This window comes from Panulirus ornatus, chromosome 3 (genome assembly GCF_036320965.1).
Source record: "Panulirus ornatus isolate Po-2019 chromosome 3, ASM3632096v1, whole genome shotgun sequence".
In the NCBI taxonomy this organism is placed as follows: domain Eukaryota; kingdom Metazoa; phylum Arthropoda; class Malacostraca; order Decapoda; family Palinuridae; genus Panulirus; species Panulirus ornatus.
The window spans coordinates 38243796-38271776 of record NC_092226.1 but is presented as its reverse complement, the minus strand read 5'-3'; positions in this window follow the sequence as shown (position 1 = coordinate 38271776).

Sequence of the window (27981 nt, the reverse complement as noted above, 5' to 3'; positions counted from 1 at the left end):
AGTGGATAAAAGAAAAGAGATGAATTTAAAGTAACCCGTAAGCTTTGCCAGTACTGGCATCAGAAATGGAAATATTAAGGAAAACTTCTAGTTCTCTTTTGGTGAGGTGATGATACATGCAGGGGTGAGCGGCGGCTTTCCTGCGACGTGAGATAGCGTGTCAGGGCGGCCGAGGGAGGGGGAGGCTCTGTATCTGCATCGCTAGGGGCTTCCTGCTCGCACCCCCTGCTAGGCTCTCGGCTTTAACATAGTGTTCCAGACTCCAGCTAGACACGGGCCCTCCTTTCTCCCCCACCCTCACCACCAACAAGAGGCTGGTAGACACACCCTGCAATCAAGACTTTATCCCCTTAACCCCCTTCCCACAACTGACTAGGAGACGCACCCAGAACTCTCTCGACCTCACACCACTCTAGCCCGAGGAGCCTCATAATGTATTAGACTTTCATTTTAATTTTTTTTGCAGAAGCGACAAGTTTATTATGCACTCCCATTCATCATGTGGACAGTGGCGGAAAAAAGAATATATAGTGGAGAGAAATCCTTGTCTTACGATGGTTTGGGAGGTCTTCCACCCACACAGCTGGGTCTGTGATTTTACCTCGCCATGGTTTTGTAGTTCTTCTACGACACAGCTGTGGTTTGGGACTTTACCTTACAATGGTTTAGGAGGTCTTCAGCCCCTTTACTCACACATCTGGGTCTGGGACTTTTACCTTCCTTTTGATTTGATATTACTAGAAGTTACATTATCAAAAATGTTTACAACGTTGGGGCAGTGTTAAATGAATTATTCACTAGTTTACATAGTAAACGAACTGTTTACATTGGTTGCACGACAAATTTTGCATTATGTAACTAGAAATAGAACAAATGAACTGTTGACAATGGGCAAAGTTAGATACCTGTCAAATATTTGGAGTAAAACATTGTTGTGGATGAAGTGCTTACACGAATATCTTGTAATTTTCGTTGCGAATCATATCCAATTTTCCTAATTTTACAAAATTTTCGTCCAAAATGTTGCAGGATGTGAGAGTAATTGTACAGGCAAATTCATTTTGATCTATCCACTATCATCAGGAGGGGCAAACTGCTGTAAGGTTCTGTAGCCCAGCCAGAGTTGGTCAACACCTTCATTAAGGAGTCTGTTGATCCTTTCACTTGAACTGTATGTATGGTTCCTCTTGAATGTTATTATTTTTGTGTTGATTTTACTTACATTTCAGTCTCAAAGATTTTCTTTTTTTCCGATTTATTTTAATGCTACTCGCAGGTAGACATAGGAGATAATCATTTACATTCCTTCGAGGCTTGAGCTCTCCTGATTTAGAGGCATTATTATGCATTATGAACTTAATATGCGAAGAAATCCTGAGGAACTGGAATCCATATCCCTATCATGGGACTGTTTTCGTATACCTCTAACATGTTTAGGATACAAGCGCGTTTCATTCATGCTGAAGGGAGTTTGATGCAGTTAGCGAGGTAATAGAATCGCTAACACTCAGAATTGTATTGGAATCCTTAAAGATTTTAGGGTCATGAGGATAGCAAACAGTTCAGTCTGGAGTGTGGATGCCCAGGTACTAACCCTGACTCCTCATTTTTCGTCACAACAGTAGCACCAGCACCAGGAGTGTGTGGTAGAGATCCATCTGTGTATATAGATTAGTGAGAGATTATGTCTGATGGTGATGGCGTCAGTTTGATAAATGGGGTCGTTATTGACTCAGCGTCAACTGGGCCTGGGATCTGAACAGAGGCTTTGGAGGAAATGGTGTACAGTGATGTCAGAGATGTTTATTTCCTCGTGGGGTAGGAGAATGAAGCTCATGTCTCACTTGGTTTAAAACGTTCATCAATGCCACACACTGTGAGCCCAGTAGCAGTAGTAGCAGCTGATGTAAATATATGTCTCATTAGAGAAGACTGTCTGGAGGGCTTCTATCTTTACATGTTTGAGTGTTTGGACCCAGTAACAACTTATTTCAGTTATTCTGTCTTCAATATCGGGAAAACCAAGTTCTTTCCTCATGTCAGAGAATACTGTCGTTTTAGGGCAGTCAATAGTAATTATCACGGGAGTTCTGCTCGTTGCATCTTTCGCTGCGTCGTTTGATTATGCGTGATACTGCGGTAGTCTGCCGCACAGCAACGCACTTTTCGCTGCCTCACAGCCCACCTCACACTGCTCAGAAACTCCTCCTCTCAGTTCCTACTCGTCCACGTAACACTGCTGCACAGCCCCGCCTCACACTGCCGCATCACCCCTACGTCTCAGACCAACTTTCACATCACAACTCTCACCTCCTCACTCTCCTCTTTCCTGATCGCTCGACCTCACGCCGCCTTATTCTCCACTTAACACGTTGTCACAGGCCACCTCACACCGGCCACGGGACATAGGCTGTCTTAGCCTGACCCACAAATATCGGTTTTCAAATCGACCGACGCTGTGGAAACTCGGGCAGTGTGTGAGTCAGTCCTGGTGATGGATGAACCCACCGCTCGGCCCCACCACTGCGGCTCCAGGGAAGCTGGCAGCCTGTAAGCCTGGCTGAGTCTTATTGGTTACCTGACGTGTCATCTCTTCACATGATTAATTCTTCATCTTGTCCATGCCATCAGTCCTCCTCTTGCCACATGATTATCCATCTGATGCCTCTTTCTTCGGCTCCTCTTGCTTATTTCCCTTATTCATAATCATTTCAAATCCAACACAAGCAGATCCATTTACCATCGTAGTATTATGCAAGAACTAATAGGATCAGTAGACACTTTGATGTTGTTGTCATCCGCCTCAAGCTAAGCTGTAGATCCTCATGGAAGTTTTCCCCCCCGTACTGGCACTGAACGAACCAAATGTAATCTTTGCCAGCAAAGCTACTCCCACACCCTGCAACACGTATCTTCTTGATTTTGTTTTTAAAACTATTAAGTGACTTTTTTACCGTGCAGCACAAGACATGGGTAAGCATATCACCCTTAACAATGTTTTACATGAAATGTACACTAACTTCGCCTATAGCAAATTATTCACTTGTTACATATCTTGATATATAACCCAGTCATTGTTGTTCAGCGTTTGTAAACAATTTAGTTATTATGTAAAATGATAAATGATTCATTCAATACTGCCCAGTTCTTGTTAATATAACCCTGACCCTTTGGTACACTGTATCTTTATATTTTGCGCAATCGCCCACAGGATGGGAAGGAAGCGGCAAAAATCAAAGTCAAAAACCATTCTCGCCCAGCCATACCTCTCTCCTCAACTCTCATCCCGACACTCGGCCCCTGCCTCCACTCTTTCCTCCAGACACTTCCATCGACGAGTCCTGCCCCGTAGGTTGCCCCTCCGGTGGTTGGTAATGGCTGGTGGTGCTGCTATTGTCGCGGTCTTTTATGACGGGTGGGCGCCATGCTGTTGTGATGCTGAGCTACAACCGTGGGACGAGGGATCTCTGATGGCAGGAGGTGACTTTGGTCAGGGTTGTTTGCACGTATGAAGGAAAAAAGAATATATATATATATATATATATATATATATATATATATATATATATATATATATATATATATATATATATATATATTTTTTTTTTTTTTTTTTTTTTTTTTTTATACTTTGTCGCTGTCTCCCGCGTTTGCGAGGTAGCGCAAGAAAACAGACGAAAGAAATGGCCCAACCCACCCCCATACACATGTATATACATACGTCCACACACGTAAATATACATACCTACACAGCTTTCCATGGGTTACCCCAGACGCTTCACATGCCCTGATTCAATCCACTGACAGCACGTCAACCCCGGTATACCACATCGATCCAATTCACTCTATTCCTTGCCCTCCTTTCACCCTCCTGCATGTTCAGGCCCCGATCACACAAAATCTTTTTCACTCCATCTTTCCACCTCCAATTTGGTCTCCCACTTCTCCTCGTTCCCTCCACCTCCGACACATATATCCTCTTGGTCAATCTTTCCTCACTCATTCTCTCCATGTGCCCAAACCATTTCAAAACACCCTCTTCTGCTCTCTCAACCACGCTCTTTTTATTTCCACACATCTCTCTTACCCTTACATTACTTACTCGATCAAACCACCTCACACCACACATTGTCCTCAAACATCTCATTTCCAGCACATCCATCCTCCTGCGCACAACTCTATCCATAGCCCACGCCTCGCAACCATACAACATTGTTGGAACCACTGTTCCTTCAAACATACCCATTTTTACTTTCCGAGATAATGTTCTCGACTTCAACACATTCTTTAAGGCTCCCAGAATTTTCGCCCCCTCCCCCACCCTATGATCCACTTCCGCTTCCATGGTTCCATCCGCTGCCAGATCCACTCCCAGATATCTAAAACACTTTACTTCCTCCAGTTTTTCTCCATTCAAACTTACCTCCCAATTGACTTGACCCTCAACCCTACTGTACCTAATAACCTTGCTCTTATTCACATTTACTCTTAACTTTCTTCTTTCACACACTTTACCAAACTCAGTCACCAGCTTCTGCAGTTTCTCACATGAATCAGCCACCAGCGCTGTATCATCAGCGAACAACAACTGACTCACTTCCCAAGTTCTCTCATCCCCAACAGACTTCATACTTGCCCCTCTTTCCAAAACTCTTGCATTCACCTCCCTAACAACCCCATCCATAAACAAATTAAACAACCATGGAGACATCACACACCCCTGCCGCAAACCTACATTCACTGAGAACCAATCACTTTCCTCTCTTCCTACACGTACACATGCCTTACATCCTCGATAAAAACTTTTCACTGCTTCTAACAACTTTCCTCCCACACCATATATTCTTAATACCTTCCACAGAGCATCTCTATCAACTCTATCCGGATCCATAAATGCAACATACAAATCCATTTGCTTTTCTAAGTATTTCTCACATACATTCTTCAAAGCAAACACCTGATCCACACATCCTCTACCACTTCTGAAACCACACTGCTCTTCCCCAATCTGATGCTCTGTACATGCCTTCACCCTCTCAATCAATACCCTCCCATATAATTTACCAGGAATACTCAACAAACTTATACCTCTGTAATTTGAGCACTCACTCTTATCCCCTTTGCCTTTGTACAATGGCACTATACACGCATTCCGCCAATCCTCAGGCACCTCACCATGAGTCATACATACAGTAAATAACCTTACCAACCAGTCAATAATACAGTCACCCCCTTTTTTAATAAATTCCACTGCAATACCATCCAAACCTACTGCCTTGCCGGCTTTCATCTTCCGCAAAGCTTTTACTACCTCTTCTCTGTTTACCAAATCATTTTCCCTAACCCTCTCACTTTGCACACCACCTCGACCAAAACACCCATATCTGCCACTCTATCATCAAACACATTCAACAAACCTTCAAAATACTCACTCCATCTCCTTCTCACATCACCACTACTTGTTATCACCTCCCCATTTGCACCCTTCACTGAAGTTCCCATCTGCTCCCTTGTCTTGTGTATATATATATATATATATATATATATATATATATATATATATATATATATATATATATATATATATATTTATATGATAGGCATATGATAGAGTTGATAGAGATGCTCTGTGGAAGGTATTAAGAATATATGGTGTGGGAGGAAAGTTGTTAGAAGCAGTGAAAAGTTTTTATCGAGGATGTAAGGCATGTGTACGTGTAGGAAGAGAGGAAAGTGATTGGTTCTCAGTGAATGTAGGTTTGCGGCAGGGGTGTGTGATGTCTCCATGGTTGTTTAATTTGTTTATGGTTGGGGTTGTTAGGGAGGTAAATGCAAGAGTTTTGGAAAGAGGGGCAAGTATGAAGTCTGTTGGGGATGAGAGAGCTTGGGAAGTGAGTCAGTTGTTGTTCGCTGATGATACAGCGCTGGTGGCTGATTCATGTGAGAAACTGCAGAAGCTGGTGACTGAGTTTGGTAAAGTGTGTGGAAGAAGAAAGTTAAGAGTAAATGTGAATAAGAGCAAGGTTATTAGGTACAGTAGGGTTGAGGGTCAAGTCAATTGGGAGGTGAGTTTGAATGGAGAAAAACTGGAGGAAGTGAAGTGTTTTAGATATCTGGGAGTGGATCTGGCAGCGGATGGAACCATGGAAGCGGAAGTGGATCATAGGGTGGGGGAGGGGGCGAAAATTCTGGGGGCCTTGAAGAATGTGTGGAAGTCGAGAACATTATCTCGGAAAGCAAAAATGGGTATGTTTGAAGGAATAGTGGTTCCAACAATGTTGTATGGTTGCGAGGCGTGGGCTATGGATAGAGTTGTGCGCAGGAGGATGGATGTGCTGGAAATGAGATGTTTGAGGACAATGTGTGGTGTGAGGTGGTTTGATCGAGTGTGTAACGTAAGGGTAAGAGAGATGTGTGGAAATAAAAAGAGCGTGGTTGAGAGAGCAAAAGAGGGTATTTTGAAGTGGTTTGGGCACATGGAGAGAATGAGTGAGGAAAGATTGACCAAGAGGATATATGTGTCGGAGGTGGAGGGAACGAGGAGAAGAGGGAGACCAAATTGGAGGTGGAAAGATGGAGTGAAAAAGATTTTGTGTGATCGGGTCCTGAACATGCAGGAGGGTGAAAGGAGGGCAAGGAATAGAGTGAATTGGAGCGATGTGGTATACCGGGGTTGACGTGCTGTCAGTGGATTGAAGCAAGGCATGTGAAGCGTCTGGGGTAAACCATGGAAAGCTGTGTAGGTATGTATATTTGCGTGTGTGGACGTATGTATATACATGTGTATGGGGGGGGGGGGGGGTTGGGCCATTTCTTTCGTCTGTTTCCTTGCGCTACCTCGCAAACGCGGGAGACAGCGACAAAGTATAATAATATATATATGTATATATATATATATATATATATATATATATATATATATATATATATATATATATATATACACACACACACACACACAATTTATAGTGTGTGTAGGTTACGCTGGTTCATAGATGTATAGTACCTGTTGAGAGTTTTATACGTACGCTGAAGAATTCGTTATTGATAGAATGTGTCATATATTTCCTCTGCCTTATGTACCGTCTCTCTCTCACTGCATTCAACCATCACGTTATTACAGTAAAGAAGAATTCCTCATGACACGAACTAACGCAGGATTGCGAAAGTGTTCCGCTTGGTGAAACATTTTAATTCTGATAAGTTCAGTTTTGGCATAGTTTTAGGAGGTGATCAAGGAGGAGGAGGAGGAGGAGGAGGAGGTTGAAGGTGTGATGCACGGTGGACAAGTGGCTCGGATGGGTGAGGGAGTGGAGGGGTTGTTGGTGGAGGGGGACGGTATGTGTTGTGTGGATGTGGTCGTGCAAGCGGACGACCTCTGAAAAACGTAGACAATTGTATATAATCATGCTGAGAAATCTCCCTCGGTGTTGACAGCCACTTTCGACAGTACTGGAAATAGATGGTTTTAATTACCTCATTTGTGAGGGTTAATTACTGACGCGAGCGTCTCGAGAGGCAGTTATGTTGCCAGCCATAATGAGGTCGTGAGTCAGATGGTCAAGACCACCAATATAAAAAGATAATTTTCGTGTACGCTGTCTCAAGGAGGATAATTTTCTAGACTGTTACGTAACGCTGGTCATATCTGAGGAGCTTCAGCCATCTTTCACAGACTGTGCATAACGTGAGAAGCATCGGTCGCTCCCATAAGTTGGTCGGTAGGTCAGAGGTCGAGGTCAGCTGTTCACTAAAACTCAACTTTCGTGTCCGGTCAGTCGTGCGTGGTGCAGTTGATGAAATCAATAACTTTGCATCACGAACTGGTGGTGCGTTTGTGGCGCCAGAATTAGGTCATCAGGTCAAGGGTCGGTTGTCTCATTCTGAAAATAGATTTTTTGTTTCATCCGGTCTATTCCATGGCTCTTGTATGTGACCGGTCCATACCGTCGCTACTGTTGTCTGGTCCATAACGTTCCTTCTGTGTCTGGTTCATACCGTTCCTTGTGTGTCTGGTTCATACCGTACCTCGTGTGTCTGGTTCATACCGTACCTCGTGTGTCTGGTCCATACCGTACCTCGTGTGTCTGGTCCATACTGTTCCTCTTGTGTCTGGTCCGAACCGTTCCTCCTGTGTCTGGTCCGTACCGATCCTCCTGTGTGCGACGTATTGATGGAACTTTCACAGGAAGTATATCATGAGTTCATGACGGGTGTGTCATGTATAGTTATCATTTCATGTTTGCACAGGTCAGGGACGCAAGCTCTTTAAGTAGATTATTTTTTCTTCCCTTCGATCGTCGACCAATCACGTACAATTTTGATGACATCAGGTCTACTTCAAGGGGTTTATAAGTGTGATGTGTAGTTTTTATTATGATGTTTATTTTGAAAGCAAGACATTCGTCATCAGTCAAGTGGTTCAATGCTTAGAGAAGCTAGTAACTTTAAGGCGCCGAAGCCACAGCCAAAATCTAGAATAATTTTCTTTGTGTTGACACCACAGATCACATCCGAGTTCACTACCATTGTTCGGATAGAGGAAAACATTGTGCAACATACTGACATACGGGTTCAGGGCTCCATCATGTATGTACTGAAATACGAAATGTAACATGTAATATCAACCCACTGGGGTCTGACTAAGACTCTTTATGACCCTTGTAGTCCTTTTGTGCTACTGCTCCCAGGATAAGCATAGGGGCGGCCCAATAAACTTGCCGGAGACACTGACACAAAACTATCAAATCAATCAGTGTATGAAATGGAAATGAATATAGCAGTAATCCTGATCAGTCCTGTCTGAGGACAGTGAAGGACGCAAGAAATGAGGTAATCAAACCCTTCACTGTTCTTTTCAGCTTATCATTTGCTACGCTGAAAGTTCCAGAGGATTTGAAGTTTGCCAGTGTAGCACCAATATTCCCGGAAAGTATCACTCGATTACCTTAACGTCCATGGCTGCTAAACTTGAGACCATCATTTTAGACATTATTGTAAATGATTTTGAGAATCGCCACTTAATTAAAGATTCTCAGCATAATTTTCGACGAAATCATGCATGCCTGACCGATCTGATTGGTTTATCTCATGACATTATCATGTATAATGAAATTAAAGCAAGTGATGTCATGTATTTAGATTTTCAAAAAGCTTTCGTGTAATTCCTGTATGCAAGATGACCTGCTAAAGGTGTCACATGGTATTATGTACTTCGCTGGCTAGGCAATTGGTTGACTGGCCGAAGTTCAAGGACAGTGATGTACGGTCAAGCCTCAGAGCTGCTGCATCAGAGGAGTTTGTGCCGCAGACAATCAGTCATGGGACCAGTTCTCTCTCCTGTATTGATAATCATATTGTTGATAACTGGAAAATGTATGTACAATAGGAATTGATCACAACCTGTAAGTTTGTGAACAAGTGAACATTAAACTGTTCTTCGAAACGTGCACAGACAGATCAGCCAGGGGGCCTTGACGTGAAATTGAGGAAGGCGCGTATTGAATGAAAATGAAAAGATGCACTTTTACGGCATGAGACTAGTGGATGAATGCAATGAACTGTGAATGCTAACAGCTTACAAAACTTTAAAATGTTGTATGACGATAGAGAAAGTTCATGAACAGGGAACCCTCCAAAATATAGAACCTTCTACCCTTTCTTTGTAAGTAATGATTACAGATAATTGGCTTACGTATTTCAGTGTAGAGTTCTCACATCCATGACAACGTATGCGGGTACTGATATTTTTCAGTGTCGAGGAATTCCGTCACTGACAGGATCATGGTTGAGCGAGGTCCTGCGGTGTTCTTGTATCGTAGGACGCCGCCTCTGCAGCGCGGGAGACCAGCACAGCTGTGTAGACGCGTTATCTTGTTGACATGTAGAGGCGAAGGTGTTGTTTGCAGTCCCACTCGTTGGTTAGATCAAAGTGTCAATCATCGGTAGCTTGTTCATCTCTTAATCTCTGTCATTTGTGAGTGTCACTGTTGTTTATTTTGAGAGTGATGAAGAGGGGGTTTTAAGCTGACTGCCACTGTATTGGACATCACCTGTGTGGCTTGATTACCACCTGACAAGACGAGCACATACTGGGCGAACTCTGTGTTCACTCAGTCCTCCGGTCACTTAGACAACATGGTTATGATGAACTGCCCCCGGATGCCGCACCCTATCAAGCTGTTGACGGGTGTGCCGACGGCGAGGGCGTTGGAGGAGGTGGTGTTGAAGTACGTGTCGACGAACGAGATAGTCCTTATCTGGTCAGAAGTGGCAGGTTCTCGTCACTGGTTAACTCGGTCTGTAAGGAGGTTGGTCATCAGCGTGGGGGTCAGTGAGGACTGACGGCAGACCTCCACAGGCGCCTCAGGCACGTTACGACCCCGGGCTGCCGGCGACCTTGGTGTCCGGGAGGTCGCCAGCGGTCGTCACGCTGATTCTCTGGGGAAAATCTGTAATTGTTGCCACAATAACAAATCCGGTTATAGGGTTCGACGACTTTTGAAGGTGATTTTCACACTGAGGTTGGGATTGCCTAGGTAGTTGTCTGCCTGACATGTATATGACAATGTGCAGTGCTCGAATGGCAGGTTTGTCAGTTCAGACAAATTTATACACACACACACACACACACACACACACACACACACACACATATGCACATCCTGCCCATTGCAAGACGTCAGAACGAAGTCATGAAACTCAAATCTCAAGAGCTTTGCAGAGCGTGGATATGTTGGTGGCGTCGCCGTCTGCAGGGCAGAGCCGTATCGGCGGTGTCTCTCGCCTCACCAGCCGCTCTTCCTTAAAGCTTGAAACGCAATTAACGTGTCTTTGGAGCCTGTGATACCGTATCATTATACCCCGATATGGTAGGTCATTAGGAGCAAGCACCATCGCCAGAGATGTGCAGCGATTATAAGTTCGGTGCCCTGGCTGGGCGCCAGGTGCTACAGACGTTGGGGCTGTTGGGGGCATAGTGTTGCCCCCCCCCCCCTCTCTCTCTCTCTCTCTCTCTCTCTCTCTCTCTCTCTCTCTCTCTCTCTCTCTCTCTCTTCTCTCACACACACACGAATCGGTTGCAGCACATGAGAGTTGACTTCATGTTCTGTGCCGATAATTGTTTCGAGTTGGTGGAGGTCATTACGGGTATACATAGCCAGTCCATATGCAGTAGTGAGGCAGGCGTGAGCGCTGTGTCTATGGTCGCTGGGTGAAATATATCCTTTGTTGTATGTACCTGTATGAGTCCACTGTGTACGTGACGTCTCCAGCCCACCTTTGTAACCTGACTCGTAAATTAAACAAGCAGTTTCTCTGTGTGTTTTGATTAAAAGGAACCCATCTGTCTGTCCATGTAACATACCTCAAACTGACCGTCGGTCGTATAACTCAATACACTCAAATTTGTCTAGTGCCCTAATGCCTCGCCCACATCATAACATGCGAGTAAGTAAATAAACTTATTAAACTAACTAAACTAACTGCTCTCTAGTGTTTCGTACCACAATGAGCCATCCTCTCTCTCCGTCTTCTTATATATTCCTTAATCTCCTCTCTCCGTTTTCTTATATATCCCTTAATCTCTTTCTTAATCTTAACCCTTTGGCTTATCCCCCTTCTGTTCTTGCCCTGTCTCCTCTCTCTTTACTGTAGCTTCTGGATTCTACTGTACCCCTCACGCTCTCACTGCCACTGGCGCCACATTGTTTTAATCAGATTACAGCCCAGTGTTTGGGCTTTATCGTTCCTATGCCCCCAAAGTGCAGGGGAAATTTCCTGGTGTGAACGTGGCATGACCCCAGCAGGCATATTAACCAGGAGCCGTATAGAAAAGGTTGAAAATATGCTTCGAAGTTGTTTCACTTATAAGGAAGGGTAACTGGAAATGATCTGGAGTAGTTTGCTTCCGTCGAGGGTCAGCTGGAACCCTGAAAGAATAACGTGTGTGATTTATTTGATGGTAGGAGAAGATATAGGAGATAAATGAGTGTAAAAGAGGAGAAGATATAGGAGATAAGTGAGGGTAAAAGAGGAGAAGATATAGGAGATAAGTGAGGGCAAAAGAGGAGAATATATAGGAAATAAATGAGGGTAAAAGAGAAGATATAGGAGATAGATGAGGTTAAAAGAGGAGAAGATATAGGAGATAAGTGAGGGTAAAAGAGGAGAAGATGTAGGAGATAAATGAGGGTAAAAGAGAAGATATAGGAGATAAGTGAGGGTAAAAGAGGAGAAAGAAATAGAGAAAAATAAAGGTTTGTGTGAGAGGGAGTAACAGTCTTGGAGAGGAGTGGTGGAGGAGGAGGAGGAGAGGGGAAGTAGGGAGTGACCAGCACGAGGCTCTAGTATCGATCTCCATGTGGGCCTAGCAGACCGACCGACCGACCGCCCTGCACCATGCACGGCCCACCCCAGGCCGCGCCCCGAGGCCCGGCCCGCCGCCCTCCTGCATTCAAAGAGGTGTGGCCCCAACCTTGGGGTGAGGAGGAACTGATGGAGGCCCAAGAGAAGAGCAGGAGGCAACACTATTGAGAAAGGGTGGGTGCTGGAGAGTGTAGGCAGGGATAAGGGAGAACGAGAGAATTGAAAGTAAAGTAATGGGTATGTAAGTGACATGGAGGGATAAAGTGTTGAGAGGAAGTGTGAAAAAGAAGATAGAGGAAGGGAGGTTGAGGCGGACGCAGAGGGAGGGGGAAACAGAAGTCGAAAGTGATTGGGCAGAGGGACTGGTGAGGGCTGGAAGGTGGAGGGATGAGTCGAGATTGTGAAAGGGTGTGGAGTTTGGAAGATTAGGGAGAGTTGGAGAGTGAGGGAGAGTGTTGACGGTTGAGGCAGGGAGTTGGAGGATTAGGGAATAAGTTAGAGGCTGTGGGAGGGAGTTGGAGGGTGAGGTGGGTGAAGGGCAAAAGAGAAGGGGAGTGACTGAGGAAGAAGCTTACTGATGGAGGGTGAATGGAAGTGTCACTGATTAGGGAAGTTCTTGGAAAATGTGGACACTTGATGTAAGGACGGATGAGGGAAGACGTGGGTGAGGAACAGAGAGATGGGTGAGACAGTTGGTGAGAAACAAAGAGATGGAGGAGACAGCGGGTGAGGAGCAGAGAGAGTATTGTCAGGTATTTGTGCGAGTCACAGAATCAACGTGGCCTGGTCTGAGCTAGGACTGTGTTGGCAGATTTCCTTTTTGAGTGTTGGCAGTGCTTGGCCTCACCTCTCTAGTACCCTTAAGAAAGAAGGAATGAAAATGTGTAAGCCGTATTGAATTTCACTGCCTTCAATTTAGATTCCTCTTGATACTCCTTGAGTTCCAGGTTCGTAGGAATACTATTTACAGCGATGGTAGAGACTTCTTATTTGATGTGTGAGGACTGAGACTCTTTGTGCTAGTAGCTGTCATGAGTTTGATTTTTGCCGCTAGGGCGACTGTTGTATTGTGCACTGGTGCTGGTATGTGGTGATCGGCCTGAGTGTTGTCATCAAGGGCCGCGGCAGAGAGGGAGTGAAGTGGACAGTAGGCTGCCACGTCTCGTATCATTCGCTAATTTGCGCAGTTACCTTCCAGGCGGTGTTGTGAAGATGACGATTTAAGGGATTCTTGGAAAGGGGCAGTTGTAGCGGGAAAATGGAAGAAATGTAAGACCTGGGACATGTCAGGTGTCAGGGAAGAAGCTTTAGACACAGTAAGACCTGGAACAAGTCAGATGTCGAGAAAGAAACATAATCCTTATACTGGAGGGACAGAAAGGGGTCAGAAAAATAGTAGAGTTGAGGGAGAGGCGCGCGCGGGGTGGGGTAGTGAGTGAATGAGAGTGGAGAGGAGGCCATCCTATCGGGGAGGTGCGCCCTGACATTCAGGGTTGGCGTCATGCTGCATATTTGATGGTGACGCTAGCAGACGTGGCCTGAAACATCCCTCGTGTAGCATTAACACACGGACCCTCCTGCGCCTCATCTCTCACGAATGTTCTACCGTTGGAAGAGAAAACACTGACAGTTTTTTAGCGAGGTTGAAAACTGATATGGACACTATGAGGTGGATATGTGATTACTACTAGTGTGTTACGAGGAGGGAGCTTTGTATTTATGTATACCATGTCTTTGCTACAATGTATGTATACACACAAACACACACCCCAGCCTATGCCAGGTACCCATTAATCGACCAGGATGAACATATGGGTTTGTTGTGGGCCAACTCCGCGCCCGTGTTAACTCATGGACAGTAACACTAACCATGAGTGCACGGAGGCCCGTGTATGTGTGTGTGTGTGTGTGTGTGGCTCGTGCAAACGGTGGCGTGATGGGCATTCCGTGTCCACGAGTTGTTTGCTGATGATAATGTCAAGAGCACGAGGATGGCGGGTCAATACAGACGAGTGTATAATCCATTAATGATTATGTTGAAGCCCGGGAGGCCCTGTGGTGTGTGTGCTGGAGGGGACCGTGGTAGTTAGGGTGTCTGTGTCTGTGCCACAGTGGCTATACATATGTCAGTGTATAACCTCCATACCCTTGATGGTAACGTGAGGTGGAAAATTCGGGATTTTAATTCCAGTTCGTTTACGCTCTCTTATAAATCATGTCTCGCCCCGCCCAGGTCATGAATTATATATCCCTATAACTTCACTTTATGGATGGGAACACGCCCACTCCTTGCCCACGCCAGTAACCACACCCATGTCGATGGTGCACAACTGTGCAGTAAACCCACTTTTCTGCATTAGTTCTTGTGGCGACGCTGCAGTAAACCTGCACTCCCCCACACCTCACATTTCTTCTTCCCACCTCACATTTGCCTCGCCTGATGATGTAATGGCCATGGAAAGGAGAGGAGATGGGCATTGCGTTCAAGACTACCGTCATGACTTAGGAAAGAGAGATGGTTGAACTGTGCAAACTGAGAGTAAACATGTCCCGTATTCCTCGCCAATTTGAACATGTTCCATATCCCTCACTTGCCTGAACATGTTCTGTAAGCCTTAAGAATCTGAACATATTCCTTATACCTTATTGACTTGATCATGTTCCGTATTCGTCAACCACCTGAACATGTTCTGTATTGCTTATTAACGTAAACATGTTCCGTATTCCTCACCAATCTGAACATATTTCGTACTCCTTATCATCTTGAACATGCTTTGTATTCCTCATCAGCCTGGCATATTCCATATTCCTTGCTACCCTGAACATGTTCCATATTCCTCACCATGTCATCAACATTTTTCCGTATTGTTGTGTTGGCAAATCTCTTTAGTTGTCGGTTTCTGTTTGGAAGTAATGGAGTATTGTGAGGCATCGGGAGATAGGCGGGGCAGGTGTGTGTGTCTGGAGAGTGACTGGCAAAGTTGGAGGAGGGAGGAGGAGGCGTGACGGCCTGCAGTTCTCGGAGGGAGGGGGAGGCAACACACCCTCGCCACCAGACATGTCTGCCTCCCGCCGTCTGGCTCCTACATTTGATGGTGTCTGGTTCGATGATGTTTATTCTCCAAGTTTCTCTATAATCCATGAAGACATGTCAGCTGGTCACCCTCCTGCGTTGATGGACTGTACCCATTGTAGGCCAAAGGTCTTGCCTCCAACCCCTTACCATGTGTCCTTCACTCAAAATACATCTGAAATATTTTGGCTCTAGAGACAGACTGATAAAAGCTTTCACATTAGTCTCATTACCATCAGTTGATTATTGTTATCGGAAGTGTAGGTGTGTTCTGGCACCGCTGCACCTCACACACTGGTGACGTGGGTACTGCCTCTCCCACGAATGGTGAAGGTACAGCTGCCTCCTTCCCCACCTCCCCCACGCCAGTCACAGGGGTGACAGGGTACGAGCAGGCGCCTGCCACTGTCATGGTAGCGTGCGGGGGTGACACAGTCTCGGGTGATTTTTTCCGCCCAAGAGCTTTTATTTATTTCGTCAACACCAGACCCCGGGAGAAATGTAGTACTGATGAAGTGGAGCCTGGTGGTGTAAGATAGGGTCTGGCGATTACGGTGAAGATCCTGTAACTGATATGAATATGTATATATATATACACACACACACACATATATATATATATATATATATATATATATATATATATATATATATATATATATATATATATATATATTCCTAAGAGTCCATGGGGAAAATGAAACGCGATAAGTTCCCAAGTGCACTTTCGTGTAATAATCACCTCATTAGGGGAGACACAAGAGAGAAATATATCAGTCTGTTGATATACAACGAAGAGACGTAGCTAGGACGCCATCAGGATGAAAAATTAAATGCAATAAGTCCCAAGTGCACTTTCGTGTAATTATTTCGTCGGGGGGGGGGGGGGGGGGTGTAATCACGCGAAAGTGCACTTGGAACGTATCGTGTTTCATTTCTCCTCGAGGTTATCAGAAATACCAGATCACGCGTATTTGAGAGAGAGAGAGAGAGAGAGAGAGAGAGAGAGAGAGAGAGAGAGAGAGAGAGAGAGAGAGAGGTATATTTATATATTATTTCGTACATTAAAACATTCTGACGTGTCATGTTCCTATGACAACTGAACCGATTATCAGAGAATTCCGGCGTGATGTTCGCTGGCTACAGTCCCAGCCTGATGATTATTTTGACTTGTAAACATTGTAACTGACCGCCAGGGACATTGGTCGGTGGAAATAAACATAGCCATGTAGTTGTGGACACAGGCCTCCTGCTGGGATGGAGGCGTCACGCGCATGCCCTTAATTACCTAGCCCTTTGCTGGATATATAACAAAGGAGAGGATCGCGTGTGTTGTATTGCTACTCGCCCTTTATCTTATAAGAAAATTATTGTATCTAGACATGCATAGACATATGTGAAACGTATATCCCCAATCTCTCTGTAATATATTTTCAGATTACTTCTGTAAGTAATAAAATATTCATAAGTTCATTGTGCCCTTAATTTCCCGTCATGTCTGTTTTCCATTTAGGGTAACCGAAAGCCAAACTTACACTAAAGTTGAGGCTGCTCTCAAATTGTGTAGGTTAATGTGTGGTTCCAGATATGCAGTATTGTAGGTCATAAGAAACACAGACAATCCATGTTACTGTACGTGCTAATGGTTTCGGAGTTGTTCTAACGCGGTCTGGGTAAAAGCTTTCGCTCAGTCAGAATGTAGGAGGTCGCAACCTAAAAGCGCACATAATCACTCCATCGTGGCTGGTCTGGTACACGCGGTAGGTAATTGTCCGGATAGTTTTGGATTTGTCCACTGGGGGATTAATGGTGTTGCTACTGGTCGTAAGGTATATGATAAATAAGTTTGCTCCCTCGATTTTTACATTTGTCTTCTTTTACTGTACTTATTTCATCTTCGTTACAGTGGCAACATTGTACAAAATCCTCTGTAACTTTTGTGCCAGTATGAACTACATTCGAGTGGAGATTAAGAACCACGCCTTTCGGACGTCTGCAGTGTAGAAAGAACAGCTTCGGCGTTTTCAGTTGTCCACATTAGTTTTGAGTGTGAGTGTGAGCTGTGAAAAATATTTGCACTTTCAGACTATGGAGTCTCACCCGCCCTCAAAGATGTAGTCAGCACTCAGCAATATTTTCGTCGGGGGAGGAGGTGTCTTGAAGGCCCCTCGAATCCATTCTCCCTTTTTTTTTCGATGCAGTTGACATCTGGTTATGGTCATCGAAGGTACATCTTGAACCATTACTACGAGGCCTTTTGTATTGTTCTTATGGTGTTCGTTTCTATCTGGTATTCTGTTCTGTCAGTCATACCAACAGCTCCTATACAGCGAAGTTGAAACTTTGTCTTCAAACAAGAGCTTGATATTATCAGTGGCCTGTCGGAAGATTTGTCTGCTGCGTCTCTGTGTATCTTTTGTTGAGATTTACATTCTTGTTGTCGTATGATCTCTAAAGTATGTATAGAAAGACTAGATTTTGTTTCCGTCCACGCCAGATGTGTGAATATGGAACAGCAGAGGTGCAAGTACAGTTCCTTGGGGGGGTAGAGCGTTATACTGTGGTAGCATTGGACACTGTTATACAACAACGTGTTGTGATCTGTTAGTTGTAATAAGTTGTCTATCCATCTACTCACTTTGTCAGTCATTCCATGTAACGTATTTTGTAAGCTACAGCACCGTTGTCACATTTATCAAAGACTTTTCCAAAGTCTGTGTCACCTCGGCAGTTTTGCTTGTTCACCAATGGTACTAAATTGAGTTTGTCGTAGTAGTCAAGCATCTTAGAGAGGTATGATCTCCCGTCCTGACACCATGTTGCCCTGGGCTGTGTCGATAATGTGGCTGTGTCCAGTCGGTTTCCATCTGAAGATTCTCTAAAAAATTTAATGATGTATCCGTGGTATTGATCGGTTGTTTATATTTTCCTTTCTTGTCGAGTCGGGTGGTTGTAGTTTCACACTGATCACGTCAGAGCCAAGGCTCTTTTATCCAGGGAATGGTTAGTCCTTTCGGTAATGGTGTCATGCGTTTCTTTAGAAATATGGAGTTTCGAGAGTCTGATCGTGGCAAATGATACGTAGGCATGATATCAGTTTCCCTCGAGAAGTCCAGTAGCATGGTAAGCAAGCCAGGGCAACCTGGGTTATCGATATTCAAGAGTAAGTCGTTTGTTCGTTCATTTTCTAAAGTGAATTGTGGCTCGGTGGACATTGTGTCCCTCTGCATCTTAAATGTGTCACTCGTTTCCTGGCATTTATCCGTTCACATGGCGTCTTCTGCTCCAAGTGGACCGCTGATATTTGTGATCCTTGATTTGAAGTTTGAGTATGAATAGAAATGTTTTAGGATTTTCTCCGTTTTTCCGCGTCCTCTGTGATGTTTAGAGATTGTGGATGGTGTTTTCCAGTTCTTTCGACGGATATATTTTCCTCTGTCGAGTGACCTGAAACTTTTTCAGACGATCTGGAATGCGTTCCGCCTCTTGTAAAGGGAGTGTGTTACTCGCTCTGGTCTGGACCTTTTCATTTTCTTTCTCGCTGGGACGTGTCTGGTGTGTGTTGGGAGTGTTTCTGGTGTTGCCCATTCCACACACTCTACTGGAGTTTCGCAACTCCCGTTCTACTGGCGGCAGCTCACTGCTCACTTTACCTGTTATGTACACTTAAGGATGAGGTAGATCTTGTGTTCATCTCCACTGCAGCGTGTGTTGTGCTGTACTGGTTAAGTAGCCATACTTATTTGTATTTTTGTTATAGTATGATCTGTGTGCAGTGTGATCATTCCCACACACTAATTCTGCAATGTTTGTAAAAGTGAAAGTCAGTCATTATTTTCTCTAGTTGGTTATGCAGTCTGCTGACTCTTAAGATAGTCATCCCGGGTGTGTTGTTTCGTGGCTATATCCACTTGATGTATGGCGGTTATAAATCTATGAATTTGATGTTAGGACTTGGGTTACCAAGGTTATATCGAGTTAGGATTTTATATTTCTCATTATTCTATAAGTTCCTGTGGTTTTACATTTGGCGGTGAACAGATGAGGGCGGAGACCAATCGTGGAAGTTCGTTCTTGATAGCTAATATTTCCATCGCATCGTTGTAGTAGTTCATCAATACTGATGCCAAAGTCTTCAAGGTAGAACCCATCTCTTCCACATGTCTTTCCACCTCTGTCATATTGTGTATTGGTTACACTGATCAGGTATTCACCAGGTCTGGCATGTGTAACTTCATCTGCCAGGATGAGAGTCGTTACTTTAGCGTGTCCACACGAACTAGGTTTCGTGACACTTTACGAAAGTTTCGGAGGTCCTCTATCCCCCACAGCTCTCGGGATTTTCGTATGTTGATTATTTTCACAAAATTGCGATAAGAAGAATTGTTGTGTTGTTAGGAAACCTCGTTATGTTTTATCATATTAAATTGTTTTGCTTACTGATCGTACTATGTGGACTTGCTCAGCTGACTGAGTTTGTCAGTAGGGTAGTTTCTGGTTGTGATTTGCAGCGTCAGTCTGTACCCTCCCTCTGAGTAGCATTAAAGTTTGTCCTGATATGATATAGTGTCCTGAGAGGAAAGTGCTCTTAGGCTAAACATCTCTCCATCAAGCATTATAGACTTTTCCATGGTTTACCTTGACTGCGTCGTACGCCTTGGTTCAACCCACTTACAGTACGTCTTCCCTCTTATATCAAATTGATCCTGTTCATTCTATCCCATGCACTCCTCTCACCCTCATGAATGTTTTCAGAACTTGATGCTCCAGAACCTCCTTCAATCCACCCTTCCATCATCTCCCTGGTCACTCCCCTTTCTTCTCTCGACTTCGGTGTGACAAATCCTCTGAGTCGAGCTTTCGTCTCCAATGCTCTTCATGTGTCCGAACCATATGAGCAAACCCTGGTCGGCTTTGTCAGTTAGGCTGCATTTACCACCACAGCTCCCTCTTAACCTGTCATCTCTTACACGATCAACCCGCCTCACACCACATGTTTCTTTTGCGTATGATTTCCAACATATCCACATGTTCATTTGGAGTCATGACCCAGTATTTACAGTCATACAACACTCTCAGGACGAACAGACGTTGACCTCTGCATCAACACACTTCTCAGTGCATCCAGGACCTTGGCCCTCTCTCCCACCTTGTGATTCACAACATCTTTTAATGGTTCCCTCCGCTGCCATGTCCACTCCCATGTATCAAAGACACCCGACTTCCCACACGTCCCTCTTCATTTAAACTTACATTCAGATCGTCCAGTCTCATGCCCCTGCTGCACCCCATTACCCTACATTTGTTCACATTCGCACTCGCATTCTCCTTTTACGCAGACAATTGCAAACTCTCTCACTAGCTTATGAAGCCTCTTTTTGGTCTCTGCCACCAGAGCCGTGACATCTGCACACAGCAGCTGAAGAAAACAATATAATGATAATAATAATAATAAGGATAATTTGAGGTAAAAGGAATTCTCATTTCTGTGTAATAAAATGTAGGTATTATCAGTGTACTGCCACATTGAGGGGATAGTGTCTGTTCTGTTATGAATCGCGACATAACTACCGTGTGTGACCCAGTATGTCGTCTTGCGGCAGAGAATAATGGGGATGGTGCACCAGATTGGCACCGCTGGAATGAAATGATTACACGTTGGTCATTGGTAAGTGTGACTCTGGTAGTACAGTGGCCAAGTTATGGCATTTTTTCCTCACGGGAGGAGTAGCCATCCAGCTGCTGTGGTCAGCATGACGGGGCCGAGCGTAAGCCACTAAACACCCCAGGCGGCCATCCAGTCCCACCACCCCAGGCCAGCACAAGGCTGGATTACAAGTGGCGGCCAGTGTTCCAAGGTTGACGTCCTGCCTACCTGCTCACTGATTATACCCTTAGGTGGGACCCAGGCTGTAAAACAACGATGTTTCTTTTTCTCTACATTTCGTCTCTAGAAATGTTCGCTGATAATGTTCCCATCGCGGTACGCTGGGCTTAGGCATCGGTGGCTTCGTGTAGCCTATTTTGAATGACATCTCTTGAAGTCACGTGGTCTGATGTCCACTCCGTCCCGATACATAGATTTGTTTCGGTCATGGAAATGATATGTCGTGAAAGTAGGACCTCAAAATCTGGGAGATGGACCTCAGAATCTGGGAGATGGAACGTTGTGTTCCCAGAACCTGCCTGACCTGAAGGTATATAGGGATTGCTAATGGGACGCCCGTGGCCGGATACGATGGGGGGGAAAAAGTGAGTTGCAGTGACAGAACGTAATGTCTCCTGTTGATGATGACTGCCTCTGGTGCCCGACCGGACCACCCAGGCAACACGGCACCTTCCAAGAAGCTGTGACGAATGATGACTTGACTCTTGTGGTGGAACTTGGATGCTAATCCCCAGGCTTGTGATGACGCCGCCGTTCTGCTGAGTGTGGGCCTGTGGGTAAAAGGCTCCTGTGGTGTCGCGGGATGTATAATCCAGTGCTGGTGATTTATGGAGGTCGTGTATCTCGGGGCGATAGGGGGGCAGGTGCTGTTGTTACTCTGCAGGTAGTTGAGTAGTTATCAGTTGTTATATTATGTACATTAAGGTACTCAGGATATTACGTCGCAGGTATGTCGGGTGTTGTGAACACGTCACAGATGTTCAGTACTCAGTCTCTGGTGACGTGTTGTACATACATCACCAGCATGAGTTGTGCCATGCATGCAGGAGTGGTCTTGTAATGACGGTGTGATGATATAAACAGTGCAGATCCTTCACTCGAGGTCCTCACAACACTAGGTCGCTCCTGACACCCGCCGATGGAAGTTGGCCCAGCATAATAGAGCTTCCTGCTGCTCATTGTTGTGATATTCATGTGGCGTGGATCTCGGTGGCCGGAGTCTAACCCCCAGATTTTAGAGTGAGGTCCAACTGCCACACTGCTCCATCGTCTCACTGTACATACCACCTGTTCAGGTGCTACCGGACTCCGCCTACTAAAGTAAAACATGTGTATGGAGAAAGTGATATCAGCAGAATACATGGTTTTGTAACTGCTAGATTAAGGCTAGGCTGTGGGTATTATTGGCTCTTTGGCCTAACTGGAGATGTTAACCGTGTGAACTATAAAGTTTGTGGCCAAAGATTTGGACGCAAACTAGAACACTAGGTCTTAGAATGCGAAAAAATAGAACCTCTTAGGGATATATCTAAATCAATCCTGCAAGAAATGTCACTACACGTATTGTTGATAACAATATACCTGAAATTCTAAGTTTGTATCCACTTTTTGCAACTAGTCGGTAAAACCTACCATATGAAACTATTTAATGTATGTACTGAGATACGAATTGTAACATTTTATGTAATATCAAGCCACTGGGGTCTGACTGAGACCCTTTGTGACCCCTGTAATCTTTTTGCGCTACCGCTCGCAGGATGAGCATGGGGTGTACAATAAATTTTGCCGGGGTTACCGGCCCAAATCAGATCTTCTCGAGGTTACACCGCGAGTGAAAAGTCACCTTTGATGTGGCCAAATCAATGAACTTCTCACTCCAAAGGAGTCCGCACTTTCCTTACTAGTGGAAGTAGCGCAACCTTGGGCTGCAGGAGCCTTTAGGTGGGTCCTGGATAACACCAGGACTGTTTCGCAGAAATTGGACATTGGGTAATTATAGGTAGATGCGATGGTATATCCTGCACGATATGAAATTCTCACAGATGCCCGATTGTGAACGGAACGTAAGTGATTCATTGTGATGTGCAATAATGATGTTGTTGAGGTAGAATTACGTGTTATTATTGTTGTTTATTTATGCTCGAGCACCTTCAGAGGCTTACATTCACGTATGTTATAAACAAGTCTTGCCTGTATATTGAGAATATTAATAAATGCATTCATTGTCTACCAGATCATTCCAAAAAGCACTCTGAAGTGTTATCAGAATCCCAACCTTTTACATACTCTTTCGCTTGCACGGTCATAGGACTGTGTACTGTAGTCTTGAAAGATTCTTAAACTTAGGCAGTAGTTGAGCTCCAGTTCCTTTCTTTGCCTTGATCGAAGACGCAAAGAAGCCATTTGATCGGTGAAGTATTGAAAACTTCTCCAGACTTTAACAAACTGTTTTCCGGTTTCCTCGGGGAATGGTGAAGTAGTGTAATAGGATCGGTCAAGGTGGCATACTGTCTCCCTACCTGTATGATGTTCGTGTCGCCCGCGTAGGTTGGTAGACACAAGAACATCGCTCTGTACGGTGAAAGCTGCAGGACTGCAGTGGCCTGGGTCTGTTACCACCTGCCGCCTGATGTACTGCAGTAACTGATGAAGGCAAGTGTGAAGCGTTAGCAAGAAGCACTGTATGGTATATAATAATGTAAACACTATGTGTAGTATTCCTCGACGATGTCTCTGGCGTGATGCGCTCTGTGTATAGAGCCTGGCGGCTGTTGGCTCAGCTTGTGGATATCCTCTCCTGCCAGGGTCACAGGGTTACTGAGGATGGAGGTCTTAATGCCACAAATGATAACCTGGAGCAGGAAGTTCCCCTGTTTGAAATTGATGTTAGATTTGAAGTTAACGCTTTAGTTTCAGTTCAGTTTCAGAATATGCTTAAGATGTTACTCTCTCTCTCTCTCTCTCTCTCTCTCTCTCTCTCTCTCTCTCTCTCTCTCTCTCTCTCTCTCTCTCTCTCTCTCTCTCTCTCTCATACCCTTTCCCCTGCCAGTTCCCCTCTCGTTCGTACTTCGCCTTGTCTTTCTCCATGACCAGACGAGAGCAGGTCATAAGGGCTTTGTTCCTCTTCGCGGAGCCGCAAGGGTGTCTCCTGTACAACTTTTTGTGAGCGGTTTTTGCAGAGCGACACAGAAATCCGACATTGATATTTCATCCGTGCCCGCTGTCTGTCCTTGCTCGGCTTATTACAACCTGCATTTCAAGGAACTGAACTGATTGGAAACACCTGTGTGGCGAAAGCATTAAATTGAATTTGATTTTAATCTGTTAAATTTTACAATTAGAAGGGGGAAAGAGGTGACATTTGTTGCATTAGGTTCATAGTTTCCATTCGTTGGATCAGATACCGGTAATGAGTTAAAGATTACGCGAAATATATTACCATTGGTGAAATCCCTCCACAGTAACGAATTACGACTTTTTCACACATGTTAGCCCATGAAACTAGAGCGGCCTCGTTTTCTGAGACATTATAGCAGGTAAGAAAACGGAAGGCTGTGTTAGCTGGTCAGAGGGGCTGACTGTATTATGTACAGGAAGTTAATTATCGAAACCGTGTCATTATTTTCAAGTAGGAAATATTGGGTAATCATTGTATCTCGCTAATTGATCATTACCAGCTCCACAGCTTCACATCCTGATAGATGACAGAGCTGTCAGTATCTTGTGTGTGGGCAAGAAGACCTTATTATAAGTTCCGTAAGTGTTTGCATTTTGTCATGTCCACACCGCTTCAGAAGGTTACCATGAGCTCCCATGTCACATAAACTGTAATGAGCGATATCTGGAAATGCTGGATCTGTTGTAATGAATTGTCTGAATTATAATCAGTTCCCTTTATGGCAAGATAAATCCATTCATGTCTCGCTGACCTTGGCTCTGGACGAGGCTGTGATAGATTAATCAATGAACTCATGCAGTGTGTGTGTGAGTGTGTGCGCCGGGCTGGTGGTGGCGCCGCCATGCGGGGCTTGGCTGGGCTGGGGGACCGACACGTGAGCGCTTCCTTTGTTTACCCTCGTGACGTCAGCCTCACGCCAGTGGCCGGAGGAAAACAAGGTGCAGGAAACGGGAACTGGGGATGTTTGTTGTGGTAGACGGTACTTAGGAAGCTGGACAAGGGAGTGTCCCCAAGGGAATGTTGGAACATAGCAAGACGTGGAATAATGAGGAAAGAATACCATCGTTTAGTCTAAGAATTCGTTGATCACGAGTGAGCACAAGCCATCAGATAATTGTGAAGGAAATGATGGCGGGAAAACTTAAGATCATAAAGGAATAGATAGATAATTGGTCAAAAGAAGGTCGAGTAGTTTCTGGAGAACGAGGGAGTGGAGGTGGTAGGGAACAAGGATGCTGCATCCCAAACATTGTAGATGTAAGGGAATACTTCAGGATGTGGAGGAGCAGCCAGACGTGAGATTAGTAAATGAGCTCCCCAAGATGAGGTTGAAGAAGAGGGAACCCAGGGATGAGGGTAAAGTGCAACACGGTAGGATAAGCACAAGGGAAGGACAGACGTCTCATGAAGAGGTTATCTGTTCAAAAAAAAAAAAAAGGAGAAACAGGATAGTAAAGAAGAAGGCACCCTCCCCACCTACCTCTCCCTCCGGTTCAACCGCCGGCAGGGAAAAAACAGGGAAATATTACCATGATGTAGAAAGATGCTGTCATGAAAATCGCATAGGAAAATGTGGACTGGAAAAAAATCCCCATCAGTTGGAAGGCATCTGCTATGCGGCTGGTTTAGAAAAAAAAATTGGTTTTCATACTGACAAAAAAAAATTAAAGTATTTTTCTATTGTGATTTGAAGGTATTTCATAGTTTTTGCATGTACTGCTTCGAGAGGTAGTAGATTCCAGTGCTCCACCACCCTATATGTGAAAACACTTCTGCCTTCATTGGTATTATATCTTCCTTTTCTCTTCTTATCATTCTTTCCCGTCACTGAGTCTCTGAGGTGAAGAAATATTCACATGATATATCGAAAGTATCTCGTATTTTGAAAATTTTTATCAGCTGTCCTTGGAGTTTACGCTATATCATCTTTAAGGCTTATTGCTGAGTGAAAGGATTAATTTGGTTGGTCATCTTTGAATTCGTTCATGTTTTTCTTTACCGTTGATCAAGTATGGTGAACAGAACTGAATGGCATATTCCAGAGAACGGTGCAAAGGAACAGTCAAGGGTGAGAATGTAGGTGAACTACCGAAGGTGAGGGTGATGAGGATAAACCAAGAGTGAGTGTGTAGCCTAAGATGAGGGTGTAGGTGATGAGGGCGTGTATAGTTTATAACAACACTCATCATGAGTGAGAGCTATGACAGGCGAATAAGGTTACTACTGTCTTACTCCTGGCCAGTTATTAGCCATCCTTGGACCACCGTCCAGGGACTGCTATCCCTAGGCCGCCGTCCGTGGCCTTCATCCCTGGAACCCTATCCCAGGAACACCCTTCCTTACCCTTCTTGGACCACCTTCCCTGGACCACCGTCCATGTACCGACATCCCAGTACCACCATCCTTGGACATTGTCCCTTGACCACCATTCCTTGTCCACCATCCCTAGCCCACCGTCCCTTGACCGCTTTCCCTTGTCCAATATCCCAGGGCCGCCATCCTGGGCCGCTGCAGCACATCGATCGCTTCTGGAACAAGTTTGAGAAAAAACAGTACATTCCTCTGCAAGTAGCGTCTGAGGAACGTATGTATATACAGTGATCAAGTAGCGTCTGAGGAACGTATGTATATACAGTGATCAAGTAGCGTCTAAGGAACGTATGTATGTATATACAGTGATCAAGTAGCGTCTGAGGAACGTATGTATATACAGTGATCAAGTAGCGTCTAAGGAACGTATGTATGTATATACAGTGATCAAGTAGCGTCTGAGGAACGTATGTATGTATATACAGTGATCAAGTAGCGTCTGAGGAACGTATGTACATACAATGATCAAGTAGCGTCTGAGGAACGTATGTACATACAATGATCAAGTAGCGTCTGAGGAACGTATATATGTATATACAGTGATCAAGTAGCGTCTGAGGAACGTATGTACATACAATGATTAGGTAGCGTCTGAGGAACGTATGTACATACAATGATCACGTAGCGTCTGAGGAACGTATGTACACACAATGATCAAGTAGCGTCTGAGGAACGTATATATACAGTGATCGTCATATAAAGGAGTTAATAAGATAACCCACAATACGAGAGCTGGTCTTCTTCATGAGCCGCTGGGGAGGCATTTTCCCATATTTATAGCACTTAACGTCGTGGTTATAGGCTCCCACTTCCCCAGTTCTCCTCTCTAGTGGCACACTCATGGATCCTAACTTGCCTAAAATTGCCTGCAGACTTGGAAAGGTCTGTAAAATGAATTTCGCCTTGTTGCTCGTCACTCCCTCACGGTAACGTCTTTCGGAACCTACGACCCCCGCTAGTGCTCCGCCCCAGAGCTGACCCAGGTGTGTGCACCGGGGTCGATAATGTGGGGCTTCTGTGTGTAAGTGTTCGTGCATCTGCGGAAGTGCAACGCTCCCTTAATGGCTTTATGAGAAGAGATTTCTTCTTTTTTTTTTAAGACGTTCTCAGTGAGCATCTTTGATGAGCTGTGTGAATGTTTTAAGTTGTAGTCATTTGTAAATTAGGTTCATGTGGTTTGTCTCAAGGGCACGACGATGCGACCCTTGAGCACGAAGTTACGACCCTTGAGCTCGAAGATACGACACTTTAGCACGAAGATACGACCCTTGACCACGAAGATACGACCCTTGAGCACGAAGGTACGGCACTTGAGCACGAAGGTAC